Source organism: Microcebus murinus, chromosome 16, assembly GCF_040939455.1.
Source record: "Microcebus murinus isolate Inina chromosome 16, M.murinus_Inina_mat1.0, whole genome shotgun sequence".
Taxonomy (NCBI): Eukaryota; Metazoa; Chordata; class Mammalia; order Primates; family Cheirogaleidae; genus Microcebus; species Microcebus murinus.
The window spans coordinates 50,321,567-50,337,914 of record NC_134119.1 but is presented as its reverse complement, the minus strand read 5'-3'; the positions used below and the strand labels follow the sequence as shown (position 1 = coordinate 50,337,914).

Below are 16,348 nucleotides of genomic sequence, written 5' to 3'. Positions count from 1 at the left end.
TGTCCTGGCCCTGGCCCGAGGCCGAGCTTATCCACAGCCATTGCCCCTCATGCCCTTCACTCTTCCCTGCCCTGCGGCTGGCCCCCTGGATCTCGCCTCCCTTGGCAGGCGCCATGGGACGTGGGGACCACAGATCAAAATCCAAGGGGGCTCAAGTTTTTGAGTAAAAAAGTAAAACTATCAGCAGCTAGCCGTGATGGTGGGTTTGGTGTCAGCCTGGCAGGCCTGCGGCCCCAGTGACCACGTGCTCGCCTGCTGTGGTGTGCACGTGGTCAGGGAGCACCTGCAGGGTCAGCACTGTCGAGGTTATTTTCGATGATATGAGAGGCTTAGGAGCAAAAAACACGTTTCCCTGAGGAAGAAGACATTCTGTCAAGACGGCAGGGTTAGCTCCCGTTCAAGTTTCCCGCCTGCCAGCCCACCTGCATGTTTCAGACTCTGAGGCAACTGAGAGGTTCCGAGGCAGGCTGGGGCCCCGGACACAGGCACCGAGCTGATGGGACACAGGTCGCCAGGGCTCTGGGCCATGGCACCTAGGCCCCCAGAACCAGGGACAGCCAGGGGGTCCCCAGGTGTGTGTGGGGCTGGGAAGAGGCACTGCTGACCTGTTCCCGGGGGCTGGTACTGCTGGGCCTGGGCCTCACTCTCCTCCGGAACCAGGTAAGTGGAAACGGCCAAGGCCAACAGGTGAGCGATGCTCAGCTCAGGCTGAGGAGGAAACTTAAATGGAAGCGGTGTTTTCTGTCATCAGTGGCGTGTCAGTGTCCCCACCAGGCTGCATGCTGCCACAGTCATGTGGTGGTGCCCAGGTCCCAGCCACTCCGGGAGTCTCAGCATTGAGGCAGGGGCAGGACACAGTCCCAGGACCTGCCTCAGAGACTGGGCCAGGATGGCAGCAACAAACCTGGCTGCCGCCAGGGGTCGCTGCTCACCGTGGGCCAGGGTGCAGGATGGGACCAGGTGGGTAATGCCCTCAAGGGGCAGGGCTGGGGTGCTAAGAAGCCAAGGGGGCTACCAGGGAAGCTGAGGAGTATGCAGTTGTGCGGGGGTTGGGGGGCAGACCTTCTGAGCCTTGGCGGCCCCAGGGGCAGGAAGGCAGGTTCCTCAGCCCATGTGGAAGGAAGTGCTTGGTGCAGGACAGAAGGCCACAGTGAGCCGCTGCCAGGCACTGCTGGGGTGGGGACCTGGGCTGGCAGAGTGTTCTCCAGGTCTCAGGCCTCTCTCCACTTCCCACCATGGCCCGCTGTGCTCCAGATCCCTGTGGAACCTTCCAACTGGCCTCCTGCGACCATCTGACCCCCAGTCCTATACAAAGAGCACAGTCCCTGGCTGAGGGCCCCTGGCAGCCTGCCCAGGTCCGCTGCGACCATTGGCTATTGGTTGGAATAGCCGGGCCAGTGCAGGTTGTGGGCAGGTCCTCCCCGGCCTGGGTTCGGGGCGGATGGGGGAGCGGAGGGGCCTCCAGAGCTCGTCCACTGCCCCATGGCCCGGAAGCCGCCCATAGGCAGCCCTGCCCTTCACGTCCCCACCTGCCTGCAGGTGCGTCTGGCTGGGGTGCCATGTGGCCACAAGGCTACCACCTCTCTCCACTGGGCCAAGGTCTGCTCTGAAGCAGCCTCGGGAGACGACAGCAGCAGCCGGAGCCTGCTCACCCAGCTTTGCCTGCCTGTCCCCGCTGGGCCAAGCCAGGAGTCTGCCCGGAGAAGGCCAGGCAGGGCGGCTGGACGTGTTGGGGCAGCCGGCCTGGTCTGGGGCTGTGCCGAGGACACCGGCCACCAGGCAGCATCCTGGGCTGGGAGCAGCCTCTCTCCCAGGACAAAGGGGCCTTGTGCGGCTGAATGGGTGTTTATCCTGGAGCCTGAGTTAACTCGAGGCCGTGAGGCCGGGTGGGGGCCCTGGCACTGGCCTTCGGGTAAACATGACCAGCGCTGGGCACACGGTGTCGGGCCTGGACTTCGCATCCCTGTCTCTCTCCTGCACATCTACGAGGCCAGTGCCTCAGAGGCTGCCCACTGGGAGGAGGGGACCAGGGAAACGGGGAGCTACCCTGGGGGCTGCCTGCCAGTTCTAACCATTGAGCAGGAGAGAGGAGGGGTGACCACAGGGGCGGCAGCTGGCGCAGGCTGCCCCCTCCCAGGAGGCAAGGGTCCCAGGTGGGTGCTCCATGGTGTGGGGGCCGGTACAGGGAGATACTTAAGGTTAGGGGAGGTCATGAAGGTGGGGCCCTGGCCTGGCAGGATTAGTGTCCTCACAGGAAGGGGAAGAGGCCAGAGCACACTCTGCCATGTGGGACGCGGTGAGGAGGCAGGAGTGCTCCCCAGGACCCTGGTCTCGAACTTCCAGCCTCCAGAACTGTGGTAAATAAAGGTCCATGTCTGCGCCCCCAGTCAGTGGTGTGTGAAGGCAACAGGATGAGACGCTGAGGTCAGGGCTGCGCAGCCCACAGCACCCCCGCCCATCCCTCCTCCTGGAGGCTGCTGCATTGCGCACCCTGGGGTGGCCCCAGGGCTCAGCCACACATGGAGAAGTCAGGCCTGCAGGGCACGCCCACCCCTCTGAGATCACCTCCCAGTGTAGCACCCAGCACCTCCCTGGGCTGCTCAAGGCCCTTCCAAAGCCGGTGGCCATGGCTTCCCCAAGCGCTCACAGTCACTCACTCACATCTTCCTTCAGGCCCTCCCTCTGCAGGGACCGCCCCCACGGGGCTTAGAGGGACAGGAAGCAGGGTCTTCTGGGCGAAGTGTGGGCTGGGGATGCAGGGAGACTGGCCAGAGTGGCTGACCATAGCTCAAGCACTCCCTGCTGGGCATCACCCCCTGTGACCCCACCCTACCTTGGCCTACCAAGAGCCCGGGGGAAGGCCCTACCACCCTCATGCCACGACTGCCCCGAGCCCAGGTGGAACCTCAGGCTCCCCAGAGTCCAAGCCAGTGAGGGTTGCCACATGCCCAGGATGGACCTCCTCGGGCCTGCCACCCCACTCTCTGGTAAGGAAACTTGAGTGTCATTGGTGTCCCTGTGACTCAGACACTCAAACCCAGACTCTAAGCACCCTCTCACTGGACCCTCGGGCTGCCCTAGGTGGGCTGAACCCATGTCCCTTGTCCCTGTTTAAGGAGGTCCTCGAGGAACAGTGGACGCATTCATGGGAACAGCTGGCCCTGACCCCACAGCCCTGGGCTACACGAGGCCCAGGACGGGATTCTGCCCGAGTCAAGGCCTGCCTTGGGTTGTGCTCACGGTGCAGGGATGCAGGTGTGGGGTGTGCCCATGGGTGGAGGGGCTGCACATGTGCATCCTGGCTGGCTCCCAGACCCACGCACCCCAACCCACACTTCTGGCTGGGCAGCCTTGCTGAGACATTGGACCTGCAAGCCTGCAGGGGGCGCCATTGGGCCGCCTGAACCCCTCCTGCCAACCATGTGGAACCAGCCATCCCAGGTCCTCTAGGCAGCCTGGGTCGTATAGGGGGCCCCGGGGGCACTTACCAGCAGGAATAACCAGCCTTGCCTCCCCAGACCTCCCCCATCTGTCCGTGGGCCCAGCACTCGCCAGGACCCCATGAGGCTTGTGGAGGACAGGGCCGGCCACTGTGGGGCTTGCCTGCTGAGGGTCTGGGCCAGCCTGGGGGTGGAACAGGGGCTCCATGGCAGGGCCCAGCCCCATCCAGCTGTGCTCTAGGAACTCACCCTGTTGGGGGTGGACACTGTATCCCTGAGCCACCAGCCAGAGACCCTGGTCCTCGCTGTCATCCTTGCAGGCTTTGCTGGGCACCCCTCACCTCTGCAATCTGCAGGCGTGGACCGGACTCCTCCAAGAAACACCCACCCCACCACCCCGTCCAGGCTCCAAGCCCTACGCTGGACACTGACCGTCGCAGGGCGTCTGTGGAATGAGTGAATGAATGAATGAATGAATGAATGAATGAATGAATGTGCATGCACCAGGAGCCCCCACAGTCAGCCTCACTTCCACTCGGCCCCTCCCTCCAGGCCAGTAGGGGGTCAGGTAAGGGCTTAAGGCCCCTGCAGAGGGGTGGCCAGGGTCCCTCGGCCCTGCAGCCCCTGCAGCCCCCGGGGTCCCTGACTGTCTCTGTATCCACCCCTGCCCTGACTCCTCACAACATCCCACCCTGGCTGGACTCTGCAGAGGGGAGTGGAGGGAGGAAGGGGTGCAAATGGGGTTGGGGGCTGGATGGAGAAGGGCTGTTTGAGGGGCCTTGAGACCCTCAAAGAAAGGGCTGCTGTGCGCCTGGGTCCTCTGCAGACGAGTGGCCCCCGGGTCTGTAGAGGCATCGTGTCTGTCCACTCCTAGGGCCTGTGGGACTTGGGGGGACAGCGCCTGCCTGCAGGGCTGTTCTGGGAGGAACCACGGTATAGGTTGGATCCCAGGGGCTATAGTGCTGAGGTCCCCTCCATACAGCGCCCTTCCTGGGATCGCAGTTTGGGGCACCTCCTGGGGCCCTCCTAGGAGAGCAGAGGGACAGGGCCTGAGAGATGGGGTGCCACCTGAGGGAGCTCTCTCGGGGCCTGCTCTCATGGCAGGTCCCCCTGCACTGGACACTGCCTCGGGCCAAGCCAAAGGGGAGCCCGGCAGGCCCCAGGGCTTCTGCCTGTGGCATGTGGTAACCATGGCCTTGCGGCCCCTCCCAGAACTCGGGGCTGGTGTCCTGACAGCAGGGGTGGTGCTTGGTACCAGACAGCTGGGGCTGGGTGGGCTGGGGCCAGGCTGTTGGCTCTGGGTAGACCCCACCCACTAGTCACAAGGCTCGGTGTCCCCATCAGTCTGCAGACAGGGCCCTGAGATGTCATCACACACTCGGTCATTCTTAAATCTACAGGTCAAATGTTCGCTGAGCAAATCCTCTGTTCCGTGCACTGTTCCAGGCCCTGGGATATGGCTGGGGATGGAACAGCCTGTCCCTGCCCTGTGAAGAGGATCTGGCCAGGGTGGGGGCAGGCACAGAACATGCCGGCTCCCTCAGTACTGTGGGGAGGGAAGGGTATGGCATCGGGGGTGGGTTCCAGCAGCCCCCTGTGGCCAGAAGGGTCCCGCTGCTCTTGTCACATGTCCCCTGTCACCACCTTGCACACCGCAGAGGTCGCCTTCCTCCACTACACTTCTGACTGGGGCACTCACTCCCAACACATGCCACGGTCCCTGCCATGTCTGGAGGCCAGAGCTGCAGAGGCTCAGGGGAGGAGTGGGGCCAGCCCCATAACTGGCAAGGCCAGCACTGCCACAGGGTGCAGACAGCCCCCTCCCGACTGGCCCAGCAGCTCCTCCAGCAAACAGATGGTGGGGGACAGAGCCCACCCTGGAGGCCAGTGCCTGGGCTGGTCCCGGCACTGCCCATTGCTCTGGCACCCCAGGCAGGCCCCTGACCCCTCTGTCCTGCACGGAGGTCCTGGCATGTGACCCAGCCTTCTCTGGACCTGGAAGGAGGCCTCCCACCAGGTCCACCCCAACCTCACCCCAGATGTGCTGGGGCTGCCACGTGGGTCCTCCTGTAGCAGGCTGGGCAGCCGAGGCAGCCTGGGCACTGGGCGGGCCCAAGGTGGGTGGTGCCTCTTGCACACACACCATGCTGGGGAGGCCTCGAGGAATCAGAAACACATGGCCAGGCCGGCCCAGGGTCCCCTAGACCAGCCCTCCGGCGGCTCACACACAGAGCCGCGCCAGGGCGGAGCCGGGACGGCAGGGCCCTGCCAGGACGCATCGCCCCGTCTGAGGCCTCTCCACCCCACCAGTTAGGCTCGCCCACTGCCAGGGTCTGGAGGCTCAAGCCCTTGTGCCCAGGCGTCCAGGTTAAGATGTGCTCTCCAAGCTGGGGGCTGCTCACAAGTGAGGAGTCTCTGCCCCGTGGCCTGGGATCTGGGGGACCTGGACCTCCAAGGTGACAGGAGTGAAGCAACCTTGAGTGACTCCTCCTAAGCACAGTGTGGTGCCTGAGACTGCTGTCCACACCCCTCAGGGCTCAGGGTCCCTTGTCACCCCCAGGCTGGAGAGGACGCACAAATCATGGAAACCAGGCTGGTCACCCCTCCTCTCTGAGGGGAACACCCCTGTGGACATGGGTGGGGATGGGGGCAGCCCCAGCATCGAGGGCTCCCTGGAGGAGAGGGCTCTTGAGTGGAGGGCTAATGGGCACTGCCAGGGTAGGGCCTGTCTCTTAGAGGAGGCTTCGAATGCTGGTCAGTGCCCGACTGGCCCAACCTGTAGGCTGCCAAGGGGTTCCCTGTGTCCCCCTGGGAGGCCCTACCCAGCCAGAGGGCCGCCCCAGCCAGGCGGGCAAGGGCCGGATCTGCGCCCGCCCCGACGTGCCCACGCCGTGGCTCGCCCCACGAGGGCTCCCTGCGCGCCAGGTGCTGCGCCTCTGCCAGAAACATGAGCTCATTCCACCCCCAGGGGCAGGGCGGGTCGAGGCAGCACCCCACCCCACAGGCGACGTGACTTGCCCGTGGTCGCGCAGCCATCTCTGCCCCGTGCCGCTTCCCTGAACACCCTGGGCCTGTGACACCCCCTGCCGGGCCTGATGGGGAGCCGGGGACAGCTGGGCAGGAGCCACAGGGTGGCTGGAGGGGCTGGGGAAGCAGCACCGCAAGACACAGCGACATAGCGACAGCTGTGCCCAGGCTGGGGTGCCAGGGGACCTCCTGTGATTGGGGTCTCTGGGGGCATGAGGGAGGGCTCTAGGAAAGCCAGCCGTTTTGCTTATTGTTGTTGTCAGCGGGTTCCTCCTGAGCTCCGGGCGGCCTGTCTTCTGGCCAAGCAGGAAGCGCCAGGGGCTCTCCCCACGGGCCGCCAGCCAGGCCTCCTCAGCGTTTCTGGGAACCCACCTCCCCACACACCCAGAAAGCAGGAATGTACCTTTGCCCCGAGCCCAGGCTTGTCTGGCCCCTGGTTCCCCACCGGGCCCAGCCTGACTCGCCCCCTCCGCTGGCTGGGGACAGCTGGGTGAGGCCAGAGCTGCCCCTGTGGGAGGACTCTTGCTGGAGGAGGTGCCCCGGGCCCTGCAGAGCAGCAGGCCCCTGGGGTGGGGTGCTGGCAAGTGAGGACTCCAAGCGGAGGTGAGGAGGCAGAGAGGCAGGCACCGCCCTCTCCTTCCCCTCGCTCCCCCCTCAATCCTGGCCAGCCCGTGGACCCCCAGCTGCCCATGGGAGTCCCCGGGCCCAAACCATCAAATCCAGGCCCCTGAGCTCCACCCTCGAGAGACAGCAGTCAGTCCCTCTAGACCAGCGGTCCACGGGCCCACGGCCACCAAGACATAGCCTGTGCCTGGACGGGGCGGGAGAGGCACCTGCGCTGCCTTCGGTGACGTGGAGGTTGAGTGGGCCCGTGCCCTCCCCCGTTGAGCCCTGCACAGAGACCTGGGCGGGGTCCTTGCCTGCTGGGGGTGGGGGCTGGGGGCTCTTGCAGGACCGCAGAGCCCAGGGGCCCTTCCCTGGAAAAGCCCCCACACCCCCTTCTAAGCTCATCCTGCTCACCAGCACGTGGGCTTCTCCAGTGGCCAAAGACAGGTGACGACCACTTCCAGACCGAAAGAGCAAGGCTCAGGGACAGTCCCAGAGTTGGGACTTGAACCTGGAGAGTCTGAGGGGAGGTCCTTGAGCCAACTGCAGCCCACGGGCACTTGGACCTAGGTGGGGCCCTGCCCTGGGAAGCTGAGTCCAGTAGTAGCAGCCTCAAGGAGGGCCCGAGTGTGCAGTGGGCAGGAGCCTATGCCCCTTCCCCATGGCTGTGGACAGTGTCCTTTAGGGCCTGGGCTGTAGGACAAGCTGGGGGCCGGGGCACCAGTGCCAGGTTGGAGACGTGGGGTGGGAGCCCAGGACAGCAGCTGCCAGGGCCCCGGGAAGTGGGTGCCGGGCTCTGAGCCTCCCACATTGGGCAGAGCCCAGCCCCGGCCACGGCAGCCTGACAGCCGCAGGGTGGTGGGTGCCCAGCACTGCGCTCCTTCCCCAGGGCTTCTTCCCGCCAGGGAGCCTGGCATCAGGGTCCTAGGGCAGTCAGGCCCTGCTGCTGGCGCGGGGAAGCGGCACAGCCGCACACGATCTCTCACCAGTTCCGAGGTTAGACAGGCATCTGCAAGGGGAGCGCTACCCATGCTGGGGCTAGTGCTGAAGGTGCTCCAAGCAGGCTGCTGAGGAGGAGTGTGGGGGAGCACTCAGCCTCAAACAGGGGAGGAGGTCGCCAGGTACACAGCAGGCGCCCAGCTCAGTACACAGCAGGCACTCAGCTGGGCCCGGGGGAGGAGCCAGGGCACATGGTTAGTGCTCTGCGGGCAGCCCTGTCCTTGGGCCCTGGTGCCCACCGGGAAGCACTTCTTCACTGGGGCCGCCCGAGGCTCCAGCACCTGGGTCACATGGGCTGTGACGGGGAGCTCCTGGCATCACCCCGGTCACCTCCAGACCAGGCAGAGGCTGACAGACAACTCAGCTCTGAGGCCAGGAGGGCAGCCACCTCTTGAGGTTGGGAGGGGCACAGGCCTACCTAGGAATCTGAGCTTAGGGTGGGACAAAGGAGGCGGCACTGAAGGCTGCAGGAAGGGTGGAGGGCTCCCTGGAGGAGGAGGCATTTGAGCTGACAGGCACTCAGAGCAGGTGTGGCAGCTCCAGCCAGGGACGGCCAGGTAAGGCACAGGCAGGAGAGAGAGATGGCCCATTCTCCACGCAGTCCCCAGAGCTGGGTGAGGGACTGGTCACAGCCAGGTAGGCATCCCTCTGACCCCAAGCCACCCTGGGCCTAGGGGCTTCAGTGACCCTCAGGTGGATCTCACAGATGGGGCCACATCGGGGAGGAGGACCCAAATCTCGTAGAGAGGCATCTACCAAGGAGGCTTTCTGGGGTGGGAGGGTGAGGCCGGAGGACAAAGGACCAGGAGAGGAAGAAAAGGGGACAGGATTGAGCCCGGAGTCTCGCTGCCCGACTCTGGGGGTGTCCGCCCCAGGCCTGGGAACTGAGGGCACAGCCTCCGCTGGCTCCTTGGCAGCTTCAGGCCCCAGAGTGTGCACAGGATCACCCGGGGACAGGCGCAGTGGGTGCAGAAAAGCCCTGGGGCACTTGCCCCACTCCCCTCCCTGGAGGCCTCGGGCTCGTCTGTGCTGTGTGCTCCCCGGGAGCCACGAAGGCAGTCTGGGCCGGCAGACGCTGTCCAAGTCCGTGTGCCCCCCCATGCCCGACGTCAGCACGATCCGATTTCATAACCAGCCTGGATTCTGCCCCAGCCCAGGAAGGAGCATAAAACCCAATATATTTTAATTACATCTTTGAGGGCCGTGAGCACAATCGTTTCCAGATGGGGACCCCGTGGATGGCCGCTCTGCCCGCTGGGCCTGGTCTGGGAGGAAGGGAGTGCAGACCACAGGCCGGCTCGGCTGACAGCGCCCGGGCCCAGGCCGCACCAGCAGCCTTTGCTGCAGGGTCCTGCGACGGAAGAGGCTGTCATTGCCATGATTTCCATTTTGCAGGTGGGGAAACTGAGGCTCGGGGACACAGGCTTGGCACAGAACTATCTGGGTGGCACAGCTGGAAGCAGAGGGATTGGTGCCCCGACCGAGAGACCCTTCTAGGCTGGGAGGTCCCTGGAGTGGCCTGGCCCAGACCCTGGAACAGGCCAGCGGGAGCTCAGTGTGTCAGGGCTCCTGGGGCGGGAGGGGTCTGGCCCTGCACGCCCTCGCCTGGCCCACACTGCCCAGGAAATGCCTTCTCCATGGGCTGGGCAAAGCCTGCTGCCAGCACTGAGCCCCTGGGACAGCACCGGGCCACATAGGAACCTCTGGCCACTGAATGGCGACTCTGTCCTGGCTCCAGGCAAGTGGGGGCCGATCCCTGAGGCCTCCACAGCCCAGGCTGCTGAGTGGGACCCTGGCACTGGACAGGCCTCCCACAAGCCCCTGGGCTCCCTCCAAGCAAGGAGAGTGCCCCGACACCCAGGAGCCTTCTCAGCCAGAGTGAGCCCGGGGCAGGGCAAGGGCAAGGGGAGCTGGCCTGGCCGAGGGAGGACTCTGAGGGGGATGCAGCCCCTGGCACGACCTGCTCTGGGGAGACCCGCTAGGGACGCACACGGGGTGAGCGGCCTCCAGCTCCCACCTCCACTGGGCAGGCAGGAGGAAGGTCGCTGGGCGGTCAGCAATGGGGACTTCGGAAGTCTGCCAGCTAATAAGATTTGCCTGCTCTGCCTTCCTGGCTCTTCCTGTGGAGGTGGCGGCCTGGTGTCTGCCCGGAACCCCTCCCTTGCCTGCCTGCTACACCCCCACTCCAGGAGGGGCTGATGGAGGCAGCATGGTCACAGGCCCCAGATCCCTGCATGGTGATCCGAGAGGGGTGGGTGGGAGTGGCCCAAGAGGAGCCAAGGCACCATTCTTGCCTTGGCGCGGCCTGGTGACCCGATCCCCGCCATGGCCGGCCAAGGCCAGTAGGCTCCAGTTTGGATGGACGGCAGCTGTGGGCTACCGAGAAGAACCTGCCCTGCCTCCAGCGCGGTGGCCACAGGGTCTGGGGCGCCTCCTGGAGCCCTGACCTGGCCCCTGCCTGGCCTCGGTGCCCCTGCCTGAAAAATGTGCCCAGAACAGAGAAGATGTGGGGTGGCCGCCTTGTGCACTCGGAACCCCTGCATCTGGGCACCGGAGCTCTCTCCAGCCTTGTCCTGCTCTTTGGGGACGATCCACCACGCTCCCCATCTCCTGCCATGATCAGCAACCCAGAGGTGACCCCAGCCCCAGCCTGGGCCCTTGCAAGCCCACCAGGGGACGGAAGGGGAGAGACGCTCTTGGCCCTGGGCAGGCCAGAAAGCCTAGTGGCCAGTGCAGGGGGCTCTGGCATCCCCGAGCACCTGGCCAGGCTCCCCAAGGAGGGGCATCTGAGCAGGCCCAGAGGTGGCTGGTTGGACTGGCAGGTGGCTGGGTGGATGCTGTGTGTCATCCTCCTTCCCCCTGGTGCCTGACCGCCTGGTGACCCCCAAGACAACCTGAGTGAGTGGAGGCTGGCAGCCATTCCCCACAGCAGACACATCACATTGGGCCTGGTGCCCGTTCAGAGTGCGAAGAAGGGCAGGGGTGCCTGTGGGCTCACTAAGGCAGATGTGGGTGCCAGTTCGTGCGGGGCTCCCCAATACTGATGACTTACCCCTCCCCACCCACCAATGGCCCCCAGCTCTGTTCCAGGCAGGGGGAGGCAGAGGTGAGCGCTGCCCGAGCCAGAACACCTCAGGCCAGACCCCCAGCCAGCCCTGGCTGGCCCGGCCTCCTGGTGCATGCCGGGGCCCCACACTACTGGTGCCGTGGCACGAGCTGGCACCACGGGCCCTACTCCCCACACGCAGGACGGACTGCGTGGGCGGCCGGCCCCGGGGCTTTCACCCCCCTGACAGGTAGCCCGGAAGCCCGACACTCCTGCCCTCTCAGCCTCATAACCGCCCCAGCCTGAGCCGCCCCTCCCGCAGCCTCTTCCCTCCACTGCTCTGCCACCAGCCGCTGCACCCAGAGGCCGCCCACCCGTCTGTCCGCCTGTTGCTCCTTTGCAAACATTCACTGACCACGTGCATCATCCCAGGCCTGCTGGGGATGGGGCTGTGCTCTCAGGAGCTCCCAGCCAGCCCGGGGGGCTGTCGGTGCGTGCAGGAAGGGGGTCTGATGAAAGTAGGTGGCTGCAATCTGCAGTCAGGAGGTGCTGCCGCCGAGAGTGACAGGAAGAGGCAGCGGGGACAGCGGGCACCAAGGCAAGAGGGCAGAGGCGCGAGAGGAGCCCAGGGAGTAACAGTCCAAGGACAGACCTCGTGAGCACCTGCTGTATATGGGATAGTTTGGGATGTGGGGAAGAGGGTGTGGAAGGGGACCGAGTTCCTCTCCCTCATGGGGCCCTGAGGCCCATTCCAGAGGACACCGCACCCAGGGTTGGCCACTGCCCCTGGGTAGAGGTGCATGGAAGGCCCCAGCTGGAATGGGTTGGGGAGAACAGCACAGCCCCCCAACTCCTGGCTTCATCCTGAGTTTCTGGGGACGCCCAGCTTGGACAGGCCTGAGCACGAGGGTCCAGGCGGGTGGCAGGCATAAACTGGGCCCAACGTGCTCTGCCCCCAGTGACAGGGGTTCACTTCTCCTTGTCCCTCCCCTGACAATGCCTCCAGCGCCAGCATCACTGCCCAGAAGGAATCCGGCCACAGTAGGCGACTGCAGGGTCCCACCAACACAGTGCCACCCCAGTAGTGCAGGCCACCTGTGCCCTGAGCCCAACACCTAGCCTCCAAGAGGCCTTCCCTGTCTGGCAGCAAAGAAGACATTTGGTTTGAGAGCCCCCGCCTGTTGATGGCTGTAGCCCTGCCAGCCAATGGAACCAGCTCAGTGAGGCCGCACAGGCTGGGAGAGGCCCAGGTGGCTGGCAAGTCTGCCGTCCACCGCTGGCCAGCCCTGAGCCCTCGCAGGGACAGCAGCCACAGCCCCCAGTGCAGGGAGATGGTTCCATCCGGGCACCACTGAGTCCCCTGGGCTGGCATGGCACTTGGCCCATCCAGATGGGTGCTGACCCTCTCACACCTGAGAACATGGAGACCCCACCCCTCACTGGCTCCCAGTCGGGGTGGGGTGAAAGCGGCCAGCTGAGGGAAAGGGCCCACAACCAGAAGGGACAGCGGCGGGCACACCTGTACTAGAAAAGAACAGGTGCAGGGATTGGCCAGGTGGACAGTGGGTCTGGTGCAGCACGGGGTTGCCAAGTGGGGATGTGGTGGGCATGTGGTGGAGGCGGGTGAGGGGTCTCTTCTTCAGCCTTCCTGGAACCCAGCCCCCTGAGGTCAGCTAAGCTGGAACAAAGAAGCTTAAGCCCAGGACCACTCAGGAAAGCCATCCTCACCAGGTTGTAACCTGGCTAGGGTCTCCAGGAAGAGTAGGGGAGTGGCAAGCTCCTGGGGTGGGAAGAGGGTTCCTAGCAAGGCCCCAGGGCCCACTGCTCCCCACAGCGAGCACAGGCGGTGGCCCTGGGCACCTCATTTATGCCCACTTGTGCCCCCAGGCCACAGAGCAGTTCACGGGGAGGAGGGGCTCCAGGGGCCTTGGGGGTCAGGCCAGGCTCCGCCCTCCCCCAGCTGGCCCACTGAGCCCCGCCCTTCCCCAGCCCCCAGAACTCTGGCCAGGACAGGCTCAGATAACGTGACCCTGTGACTGAGGCAGAGATAAACTGTGGCCGCCCCAGGCCCTGATTAGCAGCAAATCCCAGGAAGTTTCCGCCCCATCCTAAAACCCCGACTCCTCAGCCTGTGGGCCATAATCCCAAGGACACCCTTCCAGACCAGGCCTGCTCCTGGCCACCCCCACAGCCTCCCTACAGGGGTGGGGGTGGGGAGGGGGGGCTGGCCTTGCCCACAAAGGCCTTCCCCACTTGGTGTTTGCTCTAAAGTGAGCTTGGGGGGCTCTCCTGGGGTCAGGCCAGGGCCCCACAAATGCCCACTGGCGCCTGTGGGGTGGTGGCAAGGGCTCAGTGATAACACATTTCCTCGAGGCCCCTGCGTGCCCAGACAGTACCCCGTCCCAGCCCTGGTGCCCCCAGGGTCTGCTCTAGGCTGGACTCTTCCCCCCAAGGGTGTGGGGGTCCTGCTGGTGGAGACAACAGAGGCACCGTGGGAGGGTCCACTGGCAGCCCACGGACCCCACTCCCTTCCACGTGCCGGGTGGCCACGTGCCCACCCAGCCAGTTCCTGGGCCCTCCAGCTCAGGGAGCTCGGGGTGGGTGGGCAGCATGGTCAGGGCTGGAGGATGCACTGAGCGAGCGAGTCCTCAGATGCTTCTCCAGCCTAGGCGGCCCATGCAAGGGATGGGTGCAGTGAGGCAGTAGGGCGTTGGCTGTTGTCACCTACAGGCCAGCGGCAGAGCTAGAAGGGGCAGGAGGACGCCAGGCCCTGGGAGGAGGTCAAGGCACCTGGGCAGGAGAGGCCATGGAGCAGGGGCAGGCGGACATCCCTGAGCACAGTGGGTTAGACGGTGGGCCTGGCCCAGGGGCAATAGCAAGGGGTGTGGGCAGGCGCGGGCCTTGGTTGGCTGGGTGGTGTGCGTGGTGCCGTAGGGCAGATGACTTAATCACAGGCGGGCTTTGTCCCTGGGCACCCGCCCCCCGCCCGGATCCTCCTCCTGGCCAGGCTGCCGGCCGCACGCTGCCCCCACCCGGCTCCTAGCAACCTGCAGCGGACCGTGGGCAAATGCGAGGAGGGCCGGGGGCTCTCCACCCGCCGAGGGGCCTGGGAACAGCGTGGGGGTGGCCGCGGGGTGCAGCCAGGGCGGATCCATCCAGGGCTGGGCTCAGGGGACTCCCGTCAGCCCAGCCCGTGCCAGCCCCCAAAGAGGGCATCCTGGCAGAGGAGGCTCTAGGGCGGGGGGCCAGGGGCCGGGGGCTTTGTATGCCACAGGCCCCCTCTCTTCCTGGGGCCCCCACCCAGCCTGATCCTGTCACAGCCTTAGAAAGTGAGACAAAGGCCCCAGGAGGCCCTGGAGGGCTGGGACACAGGCAGGAGATGGGGTTTTAATGACCGGAGCCACAACAGTGGGAGCAGAGGCAGCTCATTAACCCTGTCGGGCCCTCACACTGGGCCCACCGACCGCCACCGGGCCCCTCCCGGCCTTCCAGCTGCCCCTGTTGCTGACCCCAGGAGACTCTGGAAAGAAAGTGAAAATCTCATCTCCAAAGAGACAGGGTCAACGGGTCCCAGGTCCAGGACGCCCCTACCCAGGCAACCTGTCTGCCTGTCCCCTGCCAGAGGCACTGGGTGAGATGGAGGCCTGGGGGGTGTGGTGGCTGGACCCCAGCTTGGAACAGCCCGCACCTCGCCTGCCATCACTTCCCCTATGCATTTGTGACTTTCCCGTTTCCCAACCCTGCAGCAGGAACTGAACCCTGGCCTGGCATGTTGCCTGGGGCTTGGGAAACTGCCCTCCTCCCAGATTGGAAGCCCCCCAGTCCCTCACAGAGATGTGGCTGAAAAGCTGGAGGGAACTCAGAGCCCTTCACAGGCAGCAGAACTGGGGTATGAGGCCCTCAAGACCCCAGTAATCCGCTCATTCCTTCATGTTCAGGGCAGCATGGGCTCTGCCTGCCTCGGTTTCCCCACCTCTAAAGTGGGTGTGTGGGCGGAGAGGCGGTTGGGTGCCAGTGATGGGGGTGGCCAGGTCTGGGGTTGGAAGGCTCAAGATACAGGGTGGGTCGCCTTGAGTCCCTGATTGCTTGGGGCAACCCGGACTGCCTGCCTGTGGTCCTGTCCTCCCATTCAGCCCCCCAGAGGTTCTCAGAGCCATTGCACCCCCTCCACCCCTTGCCCCCTCAGCTCCTGCTGAAGCTCTGGCCTCAGACCTGTCATGTGACCTTGGCAGCACCTTGGGTCCCCTGAGCTTTATTTTTATGGAGGGGCCAGATGTCCAGGGACCCAGTGCAGAAATAGGGGAGCAGATGGAGGTTTGCAGTCTGAGCCACCCTGCACAACCCACAGGTAGCACTTGGGGCTAGGGGGCTGTAGTGAGCAGCCCCTCCTGGGAGGCAAGCAGGCCACCAGCCCCCACCCCAAGAGTGCTCACAGCAGCCCTTGAGGTCAATGCCGAACGGGAGACCGAGGCCCAGTCAGGGCAGCATCACCCACCGGACCCCCTGCACCCACTCCGAGGTGCCATGCTCCTGTTTGGAGGACCCAATTCATCCTGCCCGGGCCCACGCTGGACAGGTGTCCGGCTCTAGGTTGTGGGTGGGGACACAGACTCTAGGAAACCAGGAGTGCTGTGGTTCCCATTCCCTCTGGGTCGACTTCTCAGTGTGGGCTCAGGGTGGGAAGCCCAACCCAATGCACCTGGGCAGATGTCAGGGCTTCTCTGGATAGCCACCTCTGCCCTCAGGACCCCAGCGCCAGCAGACAGGAGTGTGCTGAGCAGAGGAGGGTGTGCCTGCCCTGGCCTGGTGGAGGGCTAGACTGTGGGGGCCAGGGTGGGCTGGGGAGAGGACTAAGCTCCTGAGTGGCCCAAGAAAGCATGGCGGAGGCCGTGGAGGAAGGCTATGGTCCACAGGGTGCCCTGCGGTTAGGGTGGGCAGACTCTAAGGACCCTGGCAGGTCAGGCCTGGCAGCTGGAAGGACAGATAGTACCAGCAGCACCAGGTATGACCGTGTCAAGTTCCACAACCCAGTAGAGATGCCCATGACTGAGCCCAGGTGCAGACCCTGAATGGAAGGTGCTTGTCTGTGTCTGGGTGTGAACCTGCATGTGTGTGTGCGTGTAAGCACGTGTGTGTCCACACAGGGCTGGGCCTGGCCCTGCAGTGCTGCTGGGGTGGGTCCACATGGGGCCACTGAGATGGAGCGTGCATGGTGTGTCCTGGGGTCAAG

General features: G+C 65.0%; 1 protein-coding gene across 1 annotated transcript in view; it reads right to left on the bottom strand.

Moving 5' to 3' along the window:
- LOC105881641 (stem-loop histone mRNA binding protein) overlaps window positions 1-16,348 on the bottom strand; it is a 230,380-nt gene that overhangs the window by 143,953 nt on the left and 70,079 nt on the right. The gene's annotated exons all lie outside the window — the stretch shown is intronic.